Below are 21,087 nucleotides of genomic sequence, written 5' to 3' on the forward strand. Positions count from 1 at the left end.
ATCCCTGCTCTACTGGTCAAAATAAGTCATATGGCCAAGTCCAAAGTCAATGGGCACGGATGTAATTCCATTTACTCTAGTGGGAGGCAATGCAAAGTCAAATGGCAAAAGATTAGAGAGAGAGAGATGGATAGAGATAGATGATAGGTAAATAGATAAATCTATCTCTCTCTATATATATATATATATAATTTCAAATTAAGCATGAAGATTTGGAAGCTATAATCCAATCCACCACTCACTCTATCTCTGAACTTTCCTTGCCTCTGCTTGGCTTCCCTAGCATGTAGGCTCTGTTGCCAAAGTCAAGATGGCTGTTAACTGTTCCTGTCTCACTTTCCCCAAGCTCAGCAGTCCTAATGGATAGAGAACATCTTTCCAGGTAACTTTAGTTAAAAAAAAAAAAAAAAAGCCTAAGAAGAGTTCTGATTGGGCTGGCATGGGTTTTACCTATTCCTGAACTGACCGCCACCACTAAGGAAGATAGGGCCCTCTGATTGGCCAGCCTAGGCCACACACCTATCGCACTTTATTACCCAGGGATTAGGAGGAGGTCTTCATAGCCTCACCAGGATCACATAAAACTTTAGAGGGGTCCTTAAGGGAACCAATACGGAAAGACAGACACTGCAGTCTTTAATCTCAGTAGGAAACTAGAAGCCTAGACAGGGAAACCAAGTAAAAACCCAGCCCTATGGCATCAATTTGAAAAAACTAGGAAGGAACAGCAGACCCTTGAGCACCAGAGTTACAGCAATGGGACTTAGGCTGAAGCTTCTGTGTACTTCTTATCCCTACTGTGGACCTGAGATAGGCCTGGTAGAGACATAGAACTCCAGGAACATCCAGCTTTAGGAGCAACTGGGAGGAAAAACAATGTGTGTTTAGCTGTATTGGTAAAGTTCAAATGCTGGGGTTTTTAAAGGTGAAAAAGTACATCCGAATCTTAGGGAAAAGCTATACTGTGCCAGCTTCAAGATTCAGACATTGGTGCCAGTGAGAACCACAGGGTAAAATGAACACTGCACTTACAGGTGTAAATACACTGGGGCCAACGTGGCAGACCTTTTACCAGATGTCAGGAGTAGACTTGTGACTCACAACACTGTCCTGAACACTAATAACACACCAACAACTTCATACTGCAAAACAAAACAAAACAAAACAAAACAAACCAACTATAATTTAGTTGAAGTGAGAAACTTAACAAGCAAAGTCTTTCCAAATGAGTTGTAAACTATATCATTTCTTAAATTAATGGAATGAAGTCTAAACCTCCAGTGGTTTGTAAATTATGTGCTCAGCAAATATAAGGTGAATGAATGAAAAAATCATCAGGATTCCCTCCGTTAACCGGTTTTGTGGAAGACCTGTACCAGTAACGAGAAAAATGTAGGGATAAAAATAGAGAATAGGGGTAGAGAGTGCCTGTCTGAGGGACGTTATAAAGAATTGCTTGCAGTGGAAACAAAGTCAGGCACTATTAGCTTTGGAAGTGAGTGAAGAGGAGGTGACAACTGTGGTTGCTCCAAGATAAAGAGGCTTTTGCCTCCAGGCAAGGTCTTCAAGGAAAGCTTTAAAGGGCCCAAACAGGTCCATGAATCCCCTTTCTGGTTTGGTTCATTCTCCCTCCTTAAGGAGCTGATTCTCCTCCACCCTCAAATCTTCAGCCCACAGAAGGAGATGTGATATTAGTACTTGCCTCTCCATGTTCTTCAGAAAGAGAGTCGGATTGGAGTGTGGAAGAAGCCAAGTATCCCCTGTAGCCTGAATGTTTGGAGGTAGTAAGAGTATAGAATGAGCCCTGTTTTTTCTAACACCGGAAGAAATAAGATGTGTTGAGGGGTTCTTTGGTCTATGAAAGCAAAAGCTTGTGATGTTTCTGATAATTAGAGATTATTTGAAGGTAATACCAAAACAACAACAACAAAACAAAACAAAACAAAAAGAACAAAAACACAAAAAACAAAAAACCTAATGTGTCAAGGATTCAAATTGTACCCCATTGCTGTAATAGTCTGTTTCTCCCCAATCCTCCTCCCTGAGCCAGAGCTCCCATTTGTAAGACAAATAAACGCCAACTGAAATAAAAGTTCTTTTTAGACAAGGGTCAAGGCAGATTAGAAATATTCTAGCTAGGTTTCCCAATCAAAGATGGGTATTTCAATTTCTCTCTAGTCAGAGTCCAATGGCAGTGATGTTTCCATGCCATTAGGCCATGTACGGATCCCGTGGTGCTGAGTGGGAGGCTCGGGGACCAGAGCACAGGCCTGGGCTGGGCACACCAAATGGGCCCTGTCATTGGTAGAGGCGGTATAGGGTGACATGCCACAGGACACCTTGGCTCTCACTCAGACTGTTATTTTGAATAACAAGAGCACAATAAAGTGGGCTAATCAGTGTTGGGGCAAGCAGGGATTGGGTCATGGCTACACAAAGTTACAAAACCAGCATTTGGCTGGCATAAGTAGACAGCAATATCACTTTCAGATACCAGACTCCCTCTGCCCTAGTTCTGTTCAAAGTCCAGAAACCAGGACTCTCCCTAAAGTCTAGAGCTTGAGATATGCTCGCTCACACATATTATGACACTGTCTTTGAAAGGAAATTCAGTTAGGACACTGGTGGAGAGGTCAAAAAGCAGTGAAATGTCATTCACCTGAACATTACCAACGGATAGTTGCTGTGTGGAAGGAGTGAGGGGCCGGGGGGAGGTCCTCCCACAGTTGCAATGTTTCTCCCCTCTTGGCCATTACAGAAAACAGAAATGGTTTCATTTGGTTCATCCAATGGTTCATTGGATGTTTCCACCTGTGTGAAGGAAATCTGAGTAAGGCTCACTGTCTTCATCACTTGAGGGCTGTTTAGTTTAGTTTTGTTGTTGTTAGTTTTATATATATATATATGTATATATATATATAGTTATGTTAATAGCTCACGCATGCACGCCTGTTTATGTCCGAATGTCAGAGTTGTAACTCACACTCTCATCAAAAAATTTATAGAGAAAAAAATAAAGGAGGGTTTGGTTAAGGTTCATGAGGCAATAAGACCGGTTAAGCATTGCACCTTTTTTTTTTTTAAGTTTATTCATTTACTATTTGAGAGAGAGAGAGAGAGGAGCACACAAGTAGGGGAGGGGCAGAGAGAGAGACAGACAGACAGAATCTGAAGCAGGCTCCAGGCTCTGAGCTGTCAGAACAGAATCCTATGTGGGTCTCGAACTCAGGAATGGTGAGATATGAGCTGAGCTGAAGTCTGAGTCTTAACCGATGGAGCCACCCAGGTGCTCCACATAGCACCTTTAATGACTAGTTAATGGTTTTATGCTCGTCAGGACTGTCAGCTCGGTAGGCAACTTCTTTTTTTTAATTGTGGTAAAATGTACATCACATAAGATTTATCATTTTAATCATTTCTAAGCATACAGTTCAGTGCAGTAAGTACATTCACATTGCCGTGACTCCATCACCACCATGCATTTCCAGAACTTTTTCATTTCCAACTGAATCTCTGTTCCCATTAAACACGAATTCCCCATCCCCTACTCCCACCTCATCCCTGGCAACCTGCAGTCTACTCTCTGTCTCTTCTGACTACTGTAGGTCCCTCATAGAAGTGGAACCACATGGTATCTGTCCTTTTGTGACTGGTCTGTTTCACTTAGCATAACGTCTTCAGGGTTCATCCATGTTTGTCATAAGGTTTTCATAGTTTATTTTCCATTGATTGGACTGTTTTGTTTTCTTGCTGAGGACTCTGACTTGAAAACAGAATAACTATCTGAAAGTTTGCCTGGCCATGGGCTTCCTTCTCACTCCCTAAAATATACTTGTCTTTGCCATACTGGACATTTTTCAGTGTTTTTTCCTGACTGTGCACTACATAACTGGTGTGGTAATAGCTGCTCCCGGCTCTCGGCAGGGGTTGAGGGTGTGCACCCCAACTTTCCCCTTCTCTCTCTCCTCAGGCAAAGACTTCAGAGAACCAAAAGATGCCCTTTCTTCTCTTGGTAAAGTCGAGGCAACTCCAGATCTAGAGGTCAGGCAATGCTTATCTTGCTCTCTAAGCAGAGCTGGCTCTTAACACATGCTTTTTGTTTGCTCTTTATGATTATTAAGTAATACACTCACATGGTTAAATATATACAGAGTCAGAATGTGCAGTGAAAAATTAATCTCCTTCCCACCCCTCACCCACTTCCTTGTTCCCCTTGCCAGCGATCAACCATTGTCACCTTGTCTATCTTTCCAGAGATGGTTCCATGTAACCAAGCACACAGGTGCCTTTTTTTTTACACAAAAGATATCACCTTATACCCACTGATCTATATCATGCCTTCTGGAAAAATACAGAAAAGTAGGAGGCAATACACAAAGTTTCAGAGCTGATGAGAATGCTTAGTCATAATGGTTTTTTTTTCTTACATAAATGAGGTAAAATGTTATAGAGAAAGTTGAAATAGTCTAAGACCAAAAAAAAAAAAAATTCTATGATCTTCACAGTCAATCCTGCCCTCCTCCTCCCATCCAGTGCTATCATGAATTTGTTATATCCTTTCAGTAAGCTTGTATATTTTCACATGCATTCATAGATATGCCCATGAACCATTTTGTGTATTTTTCAATTTATATAATAGCCATGTTTAATATTCATTCCCTCTATTGATAGGCATTTAGGTTCTTTCAGACTTTTCCTCCCCAAATAATGATGTAAGAAGGTTTTTTTGTGCAAACATCTTTGTATACACACATGTTTAGGATAATTCTATAGAGGTTCGTTCACTGGATCAAAAGATGCGTGTATTTTTATTTTGATAGATTATTCCAAAGTTGTGGTACCAATTTTTACTCCAACTAACAATGCATGGAGTACCTGTTTCTCCACATCCTCTCTCACACAGTGATTTATCCAAAAATTGTTCATCTTTACTCATCTATTAGGTGAAAAATTACATCTCTTATAATTTGAATTTACATTTCTTTTGTTAAAAATGAGGTTGGGGCGCCTGGGTGGCGCAGTCGGTTAAGCGTCCGACTTCAGCCAGGTCACGATCTCGCGGTCCGCGAGTTCGAGCCCCGCGTCAGGCTCTGGGCTGATGGCTCAGAGCCTGGAGCCTGTTTCCGATTCTGTGTCTCCCTCTCTCTCTGCCCCTCCCCCATTCATGCTCTGTCTCTCTCTGTCCCAAAAATAAATAAAAACGTGGAAAAATGAGGTTGACCAGGGGCACCTGGGTGGCTCAGTCAGTTAAGTGTCCAACTCTTGACTTCAGCTCAGGTCATGCTCTCACAGTTCCTGAGGGTTCAATCCCCCACTTCAGGCTCTACACTGGTGCTGCTGGCACGGAGCCTGCTTGGGAGTCTCTGTCTCCCTCTCTCTCTGCCTCTCTCCACCTCGTGCTCTTGGTGTCTCTCTCTTAAAAATAAATAATAAATAAACATTTTTAAAAATGAGGTTGATCAATTATTTATGGTTTGAAAGCCATCTGTATTTCTTCTTTTATGATTTTTTGAAGGTCCTTTGCCCATTTTTCTTTTGGGTTTGTCATGATATACACTACAAATATTTTCTCAGTTTATTGTGTGTGTTTTGATTTGCCTTCATTATTTTTGCCACATGGAAATTTTAATTTGTATGCAATCAGCTTAACAATCTTTATGACAGCTTTAAAGTGATGATACATTTATTGCTTTCTCTTCCTTCTCTGTCTCTCCTACCTTCTCATTTTCTCCAAATACCAAAATTAATCTGATACCAGTCTAACCAAAAGCTCACCTCATATTCCTGGGTCTAGGGTTAGATCAACAGGAGGAAGTCACCCAGAGTTAAGCCATGTGAACCCTGGAGGTTTGACATAATCACAGAGGCACCAGTTGGCTTTGGCTCAGCTTTGCCCTGGTGCGCATTTAAAGGGTGTCCTAAATCGGGGCGCCTGGGTGGCTCAGTTGGTTGAGCGTCCGACTTCGGCTCAGGTCATGATCTCGCGGTCCGTGGGTTCGGGCCCCGTGTCGGGCTCTGTGCTGACAGCTCAGAGCCTGGAGCCTGTTTCAGATTCTGTGTCTCCCTCTTTCTCTGACCCTCCCCCGTTCATGCTCTCTCTCTGTCTCAAAAATAAATAAATGTTAAAAAAAATTTTTTTAAGTACATAAATAAAGGGTATCCAAATCAATCTGAAGCACTGACACATCTGGGACTTTTTACAATCTGGGGGTGCACCCACAGCCACGCTGGTCTGCTTAGACTGCTTCTGCCCTAGTCTGAGCTACGCCCTTGCAGGCATTACAAGGAGGCTGACACGGGAGCTAGGATCGTGGTGACCCATTGCTTCTTTTTTATTCTTTTCATTGGAGCCAGTTTCTCACTGTCAGAGAAAATGAAAATGAACTTTATGGTGTTGACTGGAATTGGAATATGGCTATCAATGCAAACGTGCAATTTCTAATTCCTAGAGAAAGCCATAAAGGTAAATACAGGTGTACAGGTGAGTGCGCAACTAGGAATTTGCTTTAGTGTATTCTTTGAAGGTTTCACCCACACACATCCTTTTCATTTTTTTCGTCAAATCCTTCTTCCCTAGTTTGTAAAGACAAACTGCCCTGGTCAGCTATTTCCTTTGCTCTTTCCATATCTCTTCTATCACAAATACAAAGGGCTGCACAAAACATCATTATTTAAGCATTGAGTATTAAAAAATAAGACTGAAAAAAAAAAAGATCATTAGTTGTTCTGGACTGAGTGGTGTATTCCCTCATCGTTCTTGCCTTCAACGGCGCTTCTCAGTAGAAGGTTCCAATCTGGGGGCGCCTGGGTGGCTCAGTCGGTTAAGCGGACGACTTGGGCTCAGGTCATGATCTCGCAGTCTGTGAGTTCGAGCCCCGCATCGGGCTCTGTGCTGACAGCTCAGAGCCTGGAGCCTGTTTCGGATTCTGTGTCTCCCTCTCTCTGACCCTCCCCTGTTCATGCTCTGTCTCTCACTGTCTCAAAAATAAATTTAAAAAACGTTAAAAAAAATTAAAAAAAAAAAAAAGAAGGTTCCAATCTGAACCTTCTACTAGCCCTTAGCATGGCTGCACCCTCCCTAGAAATATTTACCCCTAAGCAACTTCCCTCCTCCTTTCTTTCTTTACTCCCTCCCTTCCACAAATGTTTACTGAGCTTTTAACATGTGTCAGTCACATGTGCCGTGAACTGGTGCTGTATCCAACAGATCCAAGCACTGTCTTCAGCACCTGTACAATCTAGCAGACATAACATAATGAATCACTGGGGCGCCTGGGTGGCTCAGTCGGTTAAGCGACCGACTTCGGCTCAGGTCATGATCTCGCGGTTTGTGAGTTCGAGCCCCGCGTCGGGCTCTGTGCTGACAGCTTGGAGCCTGCTTGGGATTCTGTGTCTCCATCTCTCTCTGCCCCTCCCCCACTTGTGCTCTGTCTCTCTCTATCAAAAATAAATAAAGTGTTGAAAAAAAAGTAAAAAGAAAACACCATAACAAATCACTAAATAAACTCCCTTCCAGTAGCCAATCCCTCACTGGAACAGGGGTTATTAGCAGGTCCCAACTGTAGCCTCAAGATATACAGACACCTCCACTGCACATGATGAGGGGGATCTAGTGGAGGTGTGGACAAAATCCCATTGGGACCTTCCTTGAATTCTCTCTCCTCCACAGTGAAGGCTGTCGGGGAGGAAGAGTGAAGTTAATGGACAATTCTGGAGGGAGAAGGGGTTGTGAAATGGCAGGAATTCGTGTCGCCCCCAGTCTCAGGGCCAGGGCAGAGCAGCATCAGCGGAGAGGATGAGGACACCAGTGGGGGGGCAGTGGGGGGGCAGGGGTGAGAAACCGAAGAGGGGAGAGGGGCACATCTGAGGAGAAGAGAGGTCCAGCCGCAGGAGTCTGTCTGAGGGCGAATGCCTAGGTCTGTGGTTTTTCTTCAGCAAACCACAGCAGAAGAAAGGAACAGAGAGAAATCAGACAGTGGATGGCCAAGGTAAGGAGGTAACCATTCAAGGTCATGCCCCGGGAAAGCACTTTGAGCATTTGAAAGCTGTTTTTATACAGGTGCAAAAGACCCTTCCTACCCTGCAGTGGTCAGGAATCGGATCTGAGAAGCCTCTTTGCCCCAGTGGGAGAGAAAGTGAAGTGTATTTCCTCAGTGGCTGGATGCCACTGGCTCACCCCTGTAAGTCACACGCTGCTGAGTGCTGCTTCTCAACAAGATGGCCAGTGGAAGGTGGAATCTGAGGGTGCCAGTGGGGTGGGGTGCTCATGACTGGCCATGAGGGCCCAGTCCTGAGAGCAGAAAATGAGGGCAGGCGAGGGCAGACAGCCAGGAAGTGTAGTAATGAGAGCACGGGGCACGTTTGGAAGCCATGAGGGCGAGGCAGGGGAGCTGGGGCTCAGGGATCCAAAGGGGATCTAGGCTTTGAAACTGCCAGATAATACAAAAATCAGGGGACGAGTTCCACAGGTGTGGCCAGCTTGTGAGTTGCCAACATGGCCCAGCTTGCTGTCAGGAGACTGGCTGGGAGGAAGAGGTAGCCACGTGCCTCAATCCCACTGCCTTTGCAGAGGAACCCCCAGGTGCGGAGAGGGGAAGGTCTGACTGGAGGCTTTGCTGGCTAGTTCTGAAATTGTGGGGTATGCACGCAGCACCTCCCCCTCCTCAAGCCCCTTAGCATAGGGACATGAGAAAAGAAGAGCCTTTACCCTAGAAAGCTTTTCTTTCTTTCTTTTTTTTTTTTTTTTTCATAGAGGGCTCAACTGAGCAAAGGGCAAAGAGAGAGAGAAGGAGAATCCCAGGAGAGGCAAAGAGAGAGAGAGAGAGAGAGAGAGAGAGAGAAGTGGGGCTCCCCCAAAACAGAGCTGGAGTTCACCTGATGGGGACTTGAACTCACGAACTGTGAGGTCAAAACCTAAGCTAAAGTCAGATGCTTCATGCCTGAGCCACCCAGGCACCCTAGCAAGTTTTCAACTGAGGACATTGTCAAGGAAATTCCAGAATTCACTTAAGGCAAGAAGGAGTGAGAATGTTTTACAAAAAACAACTTAAGCCTCTATAAGATTTTCATGGAATCTTCTGGATGCTTTCCCTAGAACCAGAGTGAAGTTTAAGCTTCAGGGTGTCTCTCTTGCTATTCATAATTTGGTATTCATTATTTTTTTTATTGTCTCCCCCACCTCCATTGTATAGCCTTTAACTCCTACAAAATCTTAATCTATGTCTGCCTAGAACTCTACAAATTGGGATTTGGAAAAAGCCCGGGTTCTATAAATGAGTCCTGGGGACATAATGACAGCGTGATGGCTGTGGTTAACACTGCTCTATGCGGTTCATCTAAAAGTTGCTAAGAGGGTAGATCCTAAAAGTTCTCATTATGAGGAAAAAAAGCATTTTGTCTTTTTCTTTCCTTTTCCTTTCTTTCTTTCTTTCTTTCTTTTTTTTTTTTTTTTTTGGTATCTATCTGAGATGATGGGCGTTAACTAAACTTACTGTGGCAATTATTATACAACATAGGTAAGTCAGGTCATTATGCTGTATACCTTAAACTTGTACAGTACTTATGCCAATGATGTTTTCTTAAAAAGCTGAAATAGAAATAAATAAAACTCTCTACATGAAATGCAAAAAAGAAAGAAAGAAAAGAAAAAGAAAGAAATGCAAAAAAGAAAGAAAGAAAGAAACTCTCTACATGAAATGCAAAAAAAAGATAACCTCGGTGTTTTGATTTCCAAACAGTTTCTCTACTCCTGTATTGTCAAAAGACAGGAGAAGGGTGCCTGGTTGGCTTAGTCGGTAGAACATGCTACTCTCAAACTTGGGGTTGTGAGTTTGAGCCCCATGCTGGGTGTAGAGATTACTTAAAAATAAAATCTTAAAAAAAAAAGATAAGCAGGAAAAATGATAAGTGTGCTACTTGGGAGTTAATTTTTTCTAAACATTGTTAGCCTGAATAGTATCTGAAGGTGTGTTACTATGACCTCAGTGGAGGTCACAGTTACCCAATATTCTTCAGCTCAGAGCAAAGGTTAGGTGACACGTTAGGACGTGTGACTGTCACATGCACAGGGCATGTTCCTCTGGACAGGTCTGGACCTGTCTTTTATGTTTATGTGTCCCTAACAAACACTAGGAGTTGAGTTTCTAAACACACCCCACTCTGTAGGGGTGACATGCTAACCACCTCCCTGTCCTGAGAATTGTGACAGCTGACCAGCCATTGTTTGTACAGAATGTCCCCAACTCATGAATGGGCATTGTTCTTGGAAAGGGAATTTGTAAGTCAAATGTTTAGAATTGGGAGGCATTTCCCCTAGATAAACAAGGGAATGTGTAATCTTAATTATTCAGAACAGCCCAAGAGAACTTCCTGTGTCCTTGAAATCATCATTTGTACAAGGGTAACACAACCCCCCCCCCCCCCGCCCCGGGGGAGTTATCCCTCAGAAAATGCCTTCCAACGTCCAACCTGAGATCCTGAGAATCTTCTTCCCCCATCAGAGAACTTTTCTCGAGGGCGGGGGCACTTCCCCGATTCTCAGCCCTCTGTGTGACTGCCACAGCGTGGGATGGAGGCCACAGAAAAGAAAGAGTTATGAGCAGCGTGGCCAGAACCTGAAGAAGGCAGAGTAAATCCCAGAATTCCTCTGAGCATCTGGCTCCCCGTCCACATCTTCTGAGAGCCCCAAGGATAACCCTACTTTCCTTCTGCTTCTTGTCCAGGTTTCTTGGTCCTTTTGAGGTTTCCTAAGGTCTTTGTACCCCAGAAACAATGGTAAGCAGACTGGAGATTTAAAAAATGGCTCCCTTTTGAAGAAGAGCGGGTTTTCTACTTAATTTTGAATTTTCACGTTTTTGAAATTCTAATTTATAAACATTCACTTATTTTTCAGTTAATGACCCTCTCAGGAAAGACCAAAGTTGACACAGGAAAGAACGGTGGATTTCCGGGTATACAAGAGACTAAAGAAATCCAGGTGAGATTCCTTACAGATGTAGTTGGCTTCAATCAAGAGATGATTCCCAAGATCTTACATGTCATAATTCTGTACTTTTTAAAAATCATGCTTTCTTTGCTTTTGCCTCGATACAGTCTCAATGTATCTATACCAATATCTCAATCTCTCAAAGGATTATATTTCACAAAGGTTTTCACATCCATTATCTTATTTGAGGTAAAGATATTATTATCCCTGTTTTATTGCCAGGGAAACTGCATGAGATCACTTAGCTAGTTGCTTGGGAAGCCAAGTATCTGCACCAGATCTGTGCCCTTGCTAATGTTTTTTTAGAGGTTGGTTAATTCCCTAAGGGAGGCAGGACTCAACAGAGTTGAGTAGCTGAGCTGAGTCTCCAGAGTGTGTCTGGTTTTCTCCCTGTCCCCAGATTGTACTAAATTCTCCCAAACATCTAAATGTATCTTATTTTCTTAACTTTCTTAGGGAATGAGATCTATAATTCTCAGTTACCTGTCCTGGTGACAAATAGCCTCTGTCTGGCTATTCTATATCCACCTTGGGGTTTTTTTTGTTACCAAAAAAAAAAAAAAAAGTTTGTTTGGCAGAAGAAGTGTTTTTTACTACTTTGTTGGGAAAATGCAATAGAAGGCTTAGAAACAGGGATTGGGTCAGTTCACAACACTCCACAGCATAACTGAAATAACTAACACCAGAATGGATTGTGTGCATTTTCAACATTACTTCCTCATCTGTGGCAGCTAAGCCTTACACAACCCCTGAGTGGTAGGTAGAGCTGGCCAGGAGCTGATAAGCAAGCTAACGCCTGGAAGCCTGATGTTTTTGTCTAAGGTTCTTACACAAATTGTCAACAGAGCTGATGAGAATTCTGGTCTCTGGCCCTGGGTCTCCATGCCCATCAAAAGTTCATATTGACTCTACAGGTTAACCAAGTTTTTATTGGGGTGAGTTCTTAATTTGGTGCCAAACCCAAATTCAGGACTGCTGAAACAGAAACAGAGATGCTCCCTGGGGACTTTGCTTAGAGAACACAAAGCCCCAGTTGGCTTCTGCCAGTCGGTCCTGGGGCAGAGCCAGCCAGTGTGTGCAACTGTTCAGTTCAGCAGAGCTTTGCCCTGCTCTGGCCGGCATGGGAACCCACAACGTTCAGAGGCTTCTCTTGAGCTCTTATCTCTCAGGTCTGCCCAGATCTGCACACAAGGCGTGTAGTCTTGTACAATCTGAGAGCAGTGCTGCTTGTGCATGCTGTGTCTGGTGCAACTCTCCAAAACTAGGGGAGTCAACTGACCACAGTAGAGATTAGAAACGGGTCTAGGAGGTTACACTTACACATCTTCTCATGTAGGAGGATCTGGGGACAGACTGTACTGCTCTTAGTCTCTTGGGAGATTCTAATCCGGGACAGTTTACCAGTCTCCCTCCCAGTTCACCCTTTTTCTTTCTCTTTTTAGGCCTTTGTCAAATGTAGGGGAGAATTCTTTTTTTTTAAGTTTATTTATTTTTGAGAGAGAGTGAGAGAGAGCACATATGTGCAGGAGGGATGGAGAGAGAGGGGGAGAGACAGAGAATCCCAAGAAGACGTGGCACTGAAAGCATGGAACCCAATGCGGGACTCGAACTCAGGAACCACGAGATCGTGACCTGAGCCAAAATGAAGAGTCCGATGCTTAACTGACTGAGCCACTCAGGCACCCCTCCCAGTTGACTCTTGAGTGTGTAGACATTGATGATTGACTCTGAATTCCCATCCTCAGACCTCTAACACCCTGGGACTTGGGTCACACTTCTAAGCCCAACTGTTCCTGCCAATAGCCAATCTTACTGCATGGAACACTTGGGTGTAGTCAGACACGGTAACCTATAAGCAATTCCCAAACCTTGCTGGTGAGCACAATCACCCAAGAGGTTTTTTTAAAACACAGGTTCCGAGGCCCCACCCCAGATTCACTCAGCGGTATCTCTAGGTCTAGATCCTGAGAGTCCCAAGTTTTCAATTCAGCCAGATCGAGGGCAAGCAATGAGGAACCAGTGCCTAGCAAGCAATGAACTCCCTCCTTACCAGCACCACCAAAAGGGGAACATAACTGCTTATTTCACTGTTTCCACACACTAGATAGAGAGAGCATTGCTTCAGACTGAACTCAAAATAACCAGCTGCAATCCAAGCTCTGCTCGATGTCCATTTCAAGCTTCCTCTCCTGTGACACTAAACCCCATCTTGCTTTGACCGGGGCTCCTTTCTCTCTGAGCAGCTGGAGGATGGGGAACCCCAAGAGCTGCTCACTCCACAGCACTCCCCTACTCTTGCTCTGAGCCCAGATGCCTGGGTGAGCCACTCCCTTGGGCACACCTGGCAAGTGTGACGGGAAGAGCTCCACGTTCTCACTTGGCATCAAAACACCCTCTGTGTCCTGCCCTCAGTGTCCTGCCCTCAGTGTCACTGTCCCCACAGTGCCTCTGACCCCATTGTGGAGCACACAGCCTCCACGCTTTGACTGGTCTGGTCAAGGGCCAAGGCTATACTGGGTTTGGAGATGGGGCCTTTCAAATGGCTGAATGGGTCACGTAATTCAAAAGTATTTCAGATTGTCTCCTTTCCTTGTGATAGAAATTACTTCTTTGTGAAGAAGAATTAAGTCCTGGCATAGAGACTGGACAGCTGGAAGAGCACTTGGGGAAGGGAAGTTCAGAAGCTCAGCTCATGGTTTTGTCTGTTTGCCATCAGACATTTTTAGAGCCCTTGTGAATTGTAAAGACCACTATTATTCAAAACCTCAGACTCCTAATACCTGGGAAAGGCAATGGAAAGAGAGTTTTCCTTTGGGTAAATACAGGGGAAGCAGCAGAGAAGAGAATGGCCTCTGAGGCCCCTTCCTGAGGATTGGCCAGATTTCCACCCTGCTGGTAGGGAAAGGACATTTCTGCCAGGAGACTTGGCTGCTTTTTGACTGGAAAGGAAATTCCTGGAGAGAGACTTTACTGTTCCAAGGCTTTTGAGATACAAGGGAATCCCAGTAACCAAGGATCATGGGGAAGGCCAGAAAGCTGATGCATCCAGTCCTGAGAGCTCAGGCCATCTCCTCAGAAGGAAGAGATGCTGCTCTGGCCTTGGGGGATGAAGGCTAGCACAGGGACTGACTCATAAACCCGGGAACTGTGTGACTCCCCTTCCCACCCCTGCTCTCCCACCAGCCAATCCCCATTCTTTCCTCTGTTCATAGACCCTGTAGGTCCATAGAAGGGCAAGCAATGAGCAACTTGACTTGTCCCCTTCCCCTAAGACCTGTCCTTAATAATTGAAAGGAAGGGTATTTTTTTCTTTTAAAGCTCCACATTAAGGCTGGTACAGTTCCTCCTCTCCCTGTTAGCACCTGGGATTTGACACATGAAACCTACCCATTGTTCATCTGTACAGCTCATCCCCTTTCCATGAAGAGTCCATCTCACCGCCTCCTGCCAGCTTGGTGCTTTCTCCAAGGGCCACAATGTCTCACCTAGCCTGAGGGCTTAAGTCCTAATGCTGTGTTACTTACATTGCCAGAACAAATTAAGATTCGCAAAGAAAAAAAAAAAAAACTGGGGTGCCTGGCTGGCTCAGTCGGTACAACACATGACTTGATTTCAGGGTTGTGAGTTGAAGCCTCATGTCAGGCGTGGAGCTTATTTAAAAAAAAAAAAAAAAGCCACTTCTCTTGTGTACAATGACCCCACCACAAAGGCAGCTCTGTAATTCATACTGTGAGTTGCCTAGTTGGTTGCACTGTCCTAGACATGTAACTCCCCAAGTTCAGCAATACACAGCTCTCTCTTTGCTTGAACACGTACATAAATATACTCTGGTCATTTTGTGCCTGATTTCCTGTAATTGGCTCTGTATGCTTTGTCCTTTTACTTTATCTTTTCAATTTTTTTAAAAGATTTTATTTTTCAATACTCCCTGCACCCGACATGGGACTCAAACTCACAACCCTGAGATCAAAAGAGATCAAGAGTCACATGCTCTACCAACTGAGCTGGCCAGGCACCCCCGTCCTTTGACTTTAGATTTGAGATCACCAAGTTACTTCCACCGTGTGCCCCATCAAAAGAAATTTCCTCAGTCGCTCTTCTCATCCAAAATTCATGCTGGCTAGATGAGGAAGATTACTGTACACACCTTGAGACTTAAAAGGAAATAGGCACCTCTTATTTCAGGTGACTAGATGCTATAATTACCCAGAAACCCACTAAGGAACCAGAAAGAGCTCCGGTGTCAGCATCAATTATTAGCTGTGTGAGTCAAATGATATTACATAGCCTCTCTGAGTCTTAGTTTTGCCATCTGTCACATGTGGATAATAATGCCTAGCTTACAGAGGTACTGAGAGAATTATGTGTAATATATATAAAGCAGCCAGTATACAGTAAGCACTAGATAATTGGTAGCTATAATTATTCCCCACGTCTATAATGATAACCTTCAAGCAAAGCATGCAAAGTATTTCGCAGCATAGAAACTACTTAAGAGCAAGGAACAAACTTTGGCTAAAGGCATGCCCAGTATGCAGCCACTTCCCTGACCCGCACTCCATTGTCATCACTCAAGTTCAGTGGCCCAGCCAAGCAGGACTAGGCATTGTCCTCATGGTTTCCTTCTCCCTCCCCCAATGGTTGCTTGATTTAAATTTTTTTTTTACCAGTGGGGAGGAGGGGCAGAGGGAGAGAGAGAAAGAGAATCCCAAGCAGCTACATGCTCAGCACAGAGCCCAACATGGGGCTTGATCCCACAAGCCTGTGATCATGAACTGAGCCAAAACCAAGAGGTGGACATTCAACCAACTGAGCCACCCAGGCAGCCCGGTTGCTTGATTTTTTAATCTCATGGTTTCCTTAACTCTATTACTTTCCACACTCATCTCTAAAAATAAGTAAAATAACACCTCTTTCCAAATTGGTTCAAACAAACAAATAAAAATCTAAAAGTCAGATTTCGTTTGGTGTTCAGATTTCGTTTCTGCCATTAATTCACCAGGACCCCATTGCCCAACTGTTGAACTAAGGTGTGAGCCACGCAGACGTCTGGCTAGAACTGGTAAAACAGCGACCCCGTGTGGTCAGACAGAAGCACAGCCCAGCGCCCAGAGGGAGCCTCATGAGCCCACAGTCTTGGCGCCGGCGGATGAGCCGTTAGATCTGTCAGTCAGAACGTCAAATGAGGAAGGAAACATAGCACCTTGCAAGTGTGAGAGGAATTACTTTCTACCTTACAAATGGGTCTTCCCTGTCCGCAGCTCAAGATCTGAAGGCTGGATGGCTTGTGCTCTCAAAGCAAAAAGGACAAAAGAAGGCTGGCCACAGGGCATGGGTAAAGTTTGAGATGTTTGCTGTGTCACTCCTTGGGAGGTATGGAAGATTTACAGAAAAATCTTGTAATCCTTATCTCTCATACGTATTCTTTTTGTTTGTTTTTATCTCTTACATGTTCTTTTTGGCGTGTACTTAGACTTCGAAGAACTAGGGAAAGTATGAAGGAAGCATTTGACATTGTAGTTACACCACCAAAAGGAAGATATCTTTAAATCATTAACAGGAATGGCTGACTCTTCAAATAGAGTTCAGTGTAAAAAAAATTGCTACGTCTGCGGGATGGAATGTCAGCCAGGCGTTGTCACTGAGTCTCATCTAGTCATCTGCTTCTTAGCATCCTCATCTCCTCTGTGTCTGTCAGACACATCAATGGGCATCCATCTCATCCCTGCAGTGATTTAGGGAACAGGAGCCTTCCTCTTCACACTGTTGGGCTCAGGTTTTTACCTCTTTGAGAAGAGTCTCAGGACTTGTCCCATAATTATGCATTTCCACAGATAAAAGGGCGAATTGCCTAGGTTATTTCAGAAAAACAAACAAACACACACCTAGGTATTTCCATGCACAACAACAAGCTAGATTATACATGCTGTCTGATCTGTCATCAGGGAAATTGATGGAGGAAGGAGTGGCTTCTCCTGCTTGGATGAATTCCTTTTTTTTTTTTTTTTTTTTTTACTTTTAAAAAATATTTATTTTGAGAGTGAGAGAGAGAGAGAGAGCAGGGGAGGTGCAGAGAGAAGGAGAGAGAGAATCCCAAGGAGGCTCCACACTGCCAGCACAGAGCCTGATTCAGGGGCTCAAACCCATGAACTGTGAGATCATGACCCTAGCTGAAATCAAGAGTCCGATGCTTAACTGACTGAGCCACCCAGGTGCCCCTTGGATGAATTCATAAACTCCTCTACTTCATTGACCCTGAACCACTGTAAGGTCACAGGATGGTGGAGAGAGCCCTGGCCCAGGAATTTGGCACAAGGTTTAGGAGAGATTCAGAGTCACTTCCCATGGCTGGAGCTGGAGCTTGTTAACTCAGATTCTGTTGGCTGCCACGTTTCCCCATGAGGGGCAGAGGAAGCTGGTCTGCAGAGGCACAGAGGAGAGCAGACCACAGAGAAGAGTGAGGAGGAGGGAGAGAGAGCCAAGGTATCTGCCTTCAGCCCCACAAAGACCCTGGAGTCAATGAGACTCTCCTAACTCTTATACTACCTGACTCCCTTTAAACTGATTCAAGTTGATTTTTGCTGCTTACAACTGTGAGAGCACAAACTACACAATGGCCTGGGCAGTTAATCTCATCTGTTCAGTAAGAATCATTCATTCATTCATTCAGAAAATATTTACTGAACATTCCTCTGTGCTAGGCACTTTTTAAAGTTCTGGGAGACATAGTTGGAAGCACGGGAGATTTTTCAAAATCCTTTCTTCATGAAACTTCTCTTCCACTTAAACAGTCTCTGGAAATGGTATAAGTATATGAGAGAAGATATAAACTTCAAATCATGTACTAGCCAAAGGACTGATTGACCCAACAGATAGGGCACACGCCGGGCATCTTAGAAAATGTACTGGAGGGCCAGGGACACTTAAAACAATATTCATTCCTTTTAGCTTTACAATATGATTGGATTAAAAAAGGTTCACCCTTGCCATTTGCAACTACGTGGATGGAACTGGAGGGTATTATGCTAAGCGAAATTAGAGAAAGACAAATATCATATGACTTCACTCATATGAGGACTTTAAGATACAAAACAGATGAACATAAGGGAAGGGAAGCAAAAATAATATAAAAACAGGGAGGGGGACAAAACATAAGACACTCTTAAATATGGAGAACAAACAGAGGGTTACTGGAGGAGGTGTGGGAGGGGGATGGGCTAAATGGGTAAGGGGCACTAAGGAATCTACTCCTGAAATCATTGTTGCACTCTATGCTAACTTAGATGTAAATTTAAAGAATAAATTAAATAAAATGGTAAAAAAAAAAAAAGCTTCACCCTTTCTATAGTGTCTTTTCTTTTACATCTTAGGCCCTTTCCGATGCTTTGCTGATAGGCCCCACACCTAGACAAACTCTCTTGATAGATACTGTGATTTCCTACCTGCTTTGGCTGTGGACAGCTTCAGTCTATTTTCAGTTATCATGGGGAGCAGCAGATAATACACATAAGTGACACATTAAATTCACAGATAATTTTAAAATCTAATTTTAGCCACTCCTTTTCCCACTCAGTTATTTATCAAAACTACTTAGGAGGCCCAAATGAACTGATTTGGTTCTATCTTCTGTTGCTGCCTCTGGTAGAGTTGCAAATGAACAGATTGAAGAGCAAAAGGCAGGCAGCAGGAGGGAGAAAGCAAAGAATGTGGATAATCTACAGGATGAATGCCCAAACTCTCAAACAATCTAGAAAATTAACCGCGGGAGAGCTCAGTCTTCCCTGTTGCCTGTCTGACCCTCATATCTCCCTACTTATGGGCAAATTACCCATAGTTCTCATGTAAAACCAGGAATGAAAGCAGCCTTTACTTATTGTTTTGGTACAAATACAGCACAGGGATTCCTTCGCTATAAAGGAGTAAGAAAAATATTTAGCAAGCATGTCTCTGGTGGCCCTTCTCAGCTTCCCAAAATCCCTTCTAGAGATAGGAAGTTTGTCATCACTAGCCAACCAAGGCACAAAGATTTCCAATAAAGATGGACAATCCACATCCTGCAACATCTCAGCCAGAAAAAATGATGGTTATTTTTACTTTTTTTTTTTACAGCTTCCTTGCCTCAAGTGCCTCCCCATCTCTCCTCCCAAATTAATGAAAAACATTCATTCCTGTGTGCATGGGTGTGCATGAGCACGCATGCACATGCCCACACACCCACCCACAGACACACATACACACACTGAAGTTCTCCCAAAATACATGTGACCAGTGTCAGTGGGGTCTGGCTATGCGTCAGAGCCTGTTTTAAGATGGAAATGACTATTTTCTTCCACCTTCCCTGGATCGTGTGGCTCTCTGCCCAAGAAATAGATTTCTTTTTTGATAAGCTACTGCAGCTGTGAGATCTGTATCTCGTCGTGGAGCAATCTCAACCACAGATGTCTTGCTAGCTCCTAGAACTCCAGCAAATGACAAAGCTTAAGTAAGACAGTGAGCAGAGCAGAATTTCAGAAGCAATAACTAATTTGGGGTTTTAATACAAATAGCAGGTTTTGTCTCTGACCTCAGATGATAGGCAGCGGATGACCACTGAGTTCTCCAAATTAGGGTTTCGAATCCAAGTTCTTGACAGACTTGCATCAGAACGCTTTTATGAATGTAGGCCCACCCTCATCTTAACCCTGGTTGTGACTGCCTTCCTACCCTCTTATCTACTTTTTTTAAAAATGTTTTTTAATGTTTATTCATTTTTGAGAGACAGAGAGAGACAGAGTATGAGTGGGGAAGGGGCAGAGAGAGAAGGAGACACAGAATCGTAAGCAAACTCCAGGCTCTGAGCTGTCAGCACAGAGCCCGACGCAGGGCTCAAACTCACGAACTGCGAGATCATGACCTGAGCTGAAGTTGGACACTCAACCGACTGAGCCACCCAGGCGTTGCCCCCCGCTTATCTACTTTTAAGTGGAGGCAGTCAGACATACCTTTCTCCGAATTTTATCTTGAAGACAAGGTGAATACATGCAGACAGTTAAGCAAATATGACCGTACTATATTTGTAATAGATCTGTAGGTTTCCCCCGACCAGTCCTAGGCAGAAGAGGGAGGTAGAACATCCCAGGGCAAATCAGTTCTGCTCTATGCCAGAATGCTCTTTCCCCTCTGAATAAAAAGGATCCCTGAGATGGTTAGGACTGCTTGGTCCAGGCATTATATCCAATGCAGTGTGCTTTCAGTCAGACTCTAGGTTAACCATAATAAATTTCAGGTACCAGGAAATAATCCTCCACAGCGTTGCTGAGACGACTCAGATGCCTGTCTCCCTGTGGATGTTGGGCTCACTTTTACTGACCATAGGTCCAGTGTAGTGTCTGGAACACCAGCAGAGGATCCCCTCAGGGTCTTGTTAAAGGTTCAGACAGTTGTTCTGGCTCCACTCCAGACCAGCTGAATAAAAATCTCTGATGCTCGAGGCCCAGTCCTCTGCATTTTTACACACACTAGACTTTGGGACCTACTCAAGATTTGGAGGTCCTTATCTGGAAACCCAGGAGCAGGAGATCTGACTGCCACCTTCTGTTCCTGCTCGAACACTGTGTGGTTCTGAGGAGAATCTCATTTTCTTAGGTTGGTATTTTCCAGCCACATTCCTACAGCATTACTGGTCACAACACAGACAACCGCCAATTCATCAGGATTTAACAAGCATGTAACTATTACTCCATCCCAATCTATTTTGAAGGTTAAATCTTTCCTAACCTTGGTGGTCAACGGCTGCAACAGTCACATTGGTATTGGAACATATGACTTGCTTTCTCAAGAAAACATTTAATATTTACTCAATCCCCTTGCCATGACTCTGCAGGAAAACCTCAGCACAACAGGGATGATCTATCTCCTTTTCACGAACGTGAAAGTCACTTTTTGTGGACCAGTCACTCTCACCTAATTTCCTGAAGTTTCTAAAGATGAATTGGATTTCAGCTCTTAGACACTTTGAGCACCTGACATAAGGTAACTCTCCAGGAGTTACAACAGTGATGTAGGAAATAATGCCAGCCAGTGTTTCAAAACCCTTATTGTCATGGCTGGTCTGTGTGACCACG

At 44.0% G+C, this 21,087-nt stretch overlaps 1 long non-coding RNA gene across 1 annotated transcript; it reads left to right on the forward strand.

Moving 5' to 3' along the window:
* The first annotated feature begins 10,596 nt into the window (after window positions 1-10,596).
* On the forward strand, window positions 10,597-16,351 carry LOC124502623 (uncharacterized). Its single transcript, XR_006959948.1, has 3 exons — window positions 10,597-10,773; window positions 10,892-10,975; window positions 15,987-16,351. It is a non-coding gene; the product is annotated as an uncharacterized LOC124502623 (long non-coding RNA).
* The last annotated feature ends 4,736 nt before the right edge of the window (window positions 16,352-21,087 follow it).

The sequence above is a fragment of the Lynx rufus genome, unplaced genomic scaffold, assembly GCF_022079265.1.
Source record: "Lynx rufus isolate CCGP_SWC_20201006 ecotype Redwood Valley unplaced genomic scaffold, mLynRuf1.p SCAF_7, whole genome shotgun sequence".
Lineage (NCBI taxonomy): Eukaryota > Metazoa > Chordata > Mammalia > Carnivora > Felidae > Lynx > Lynx rufus.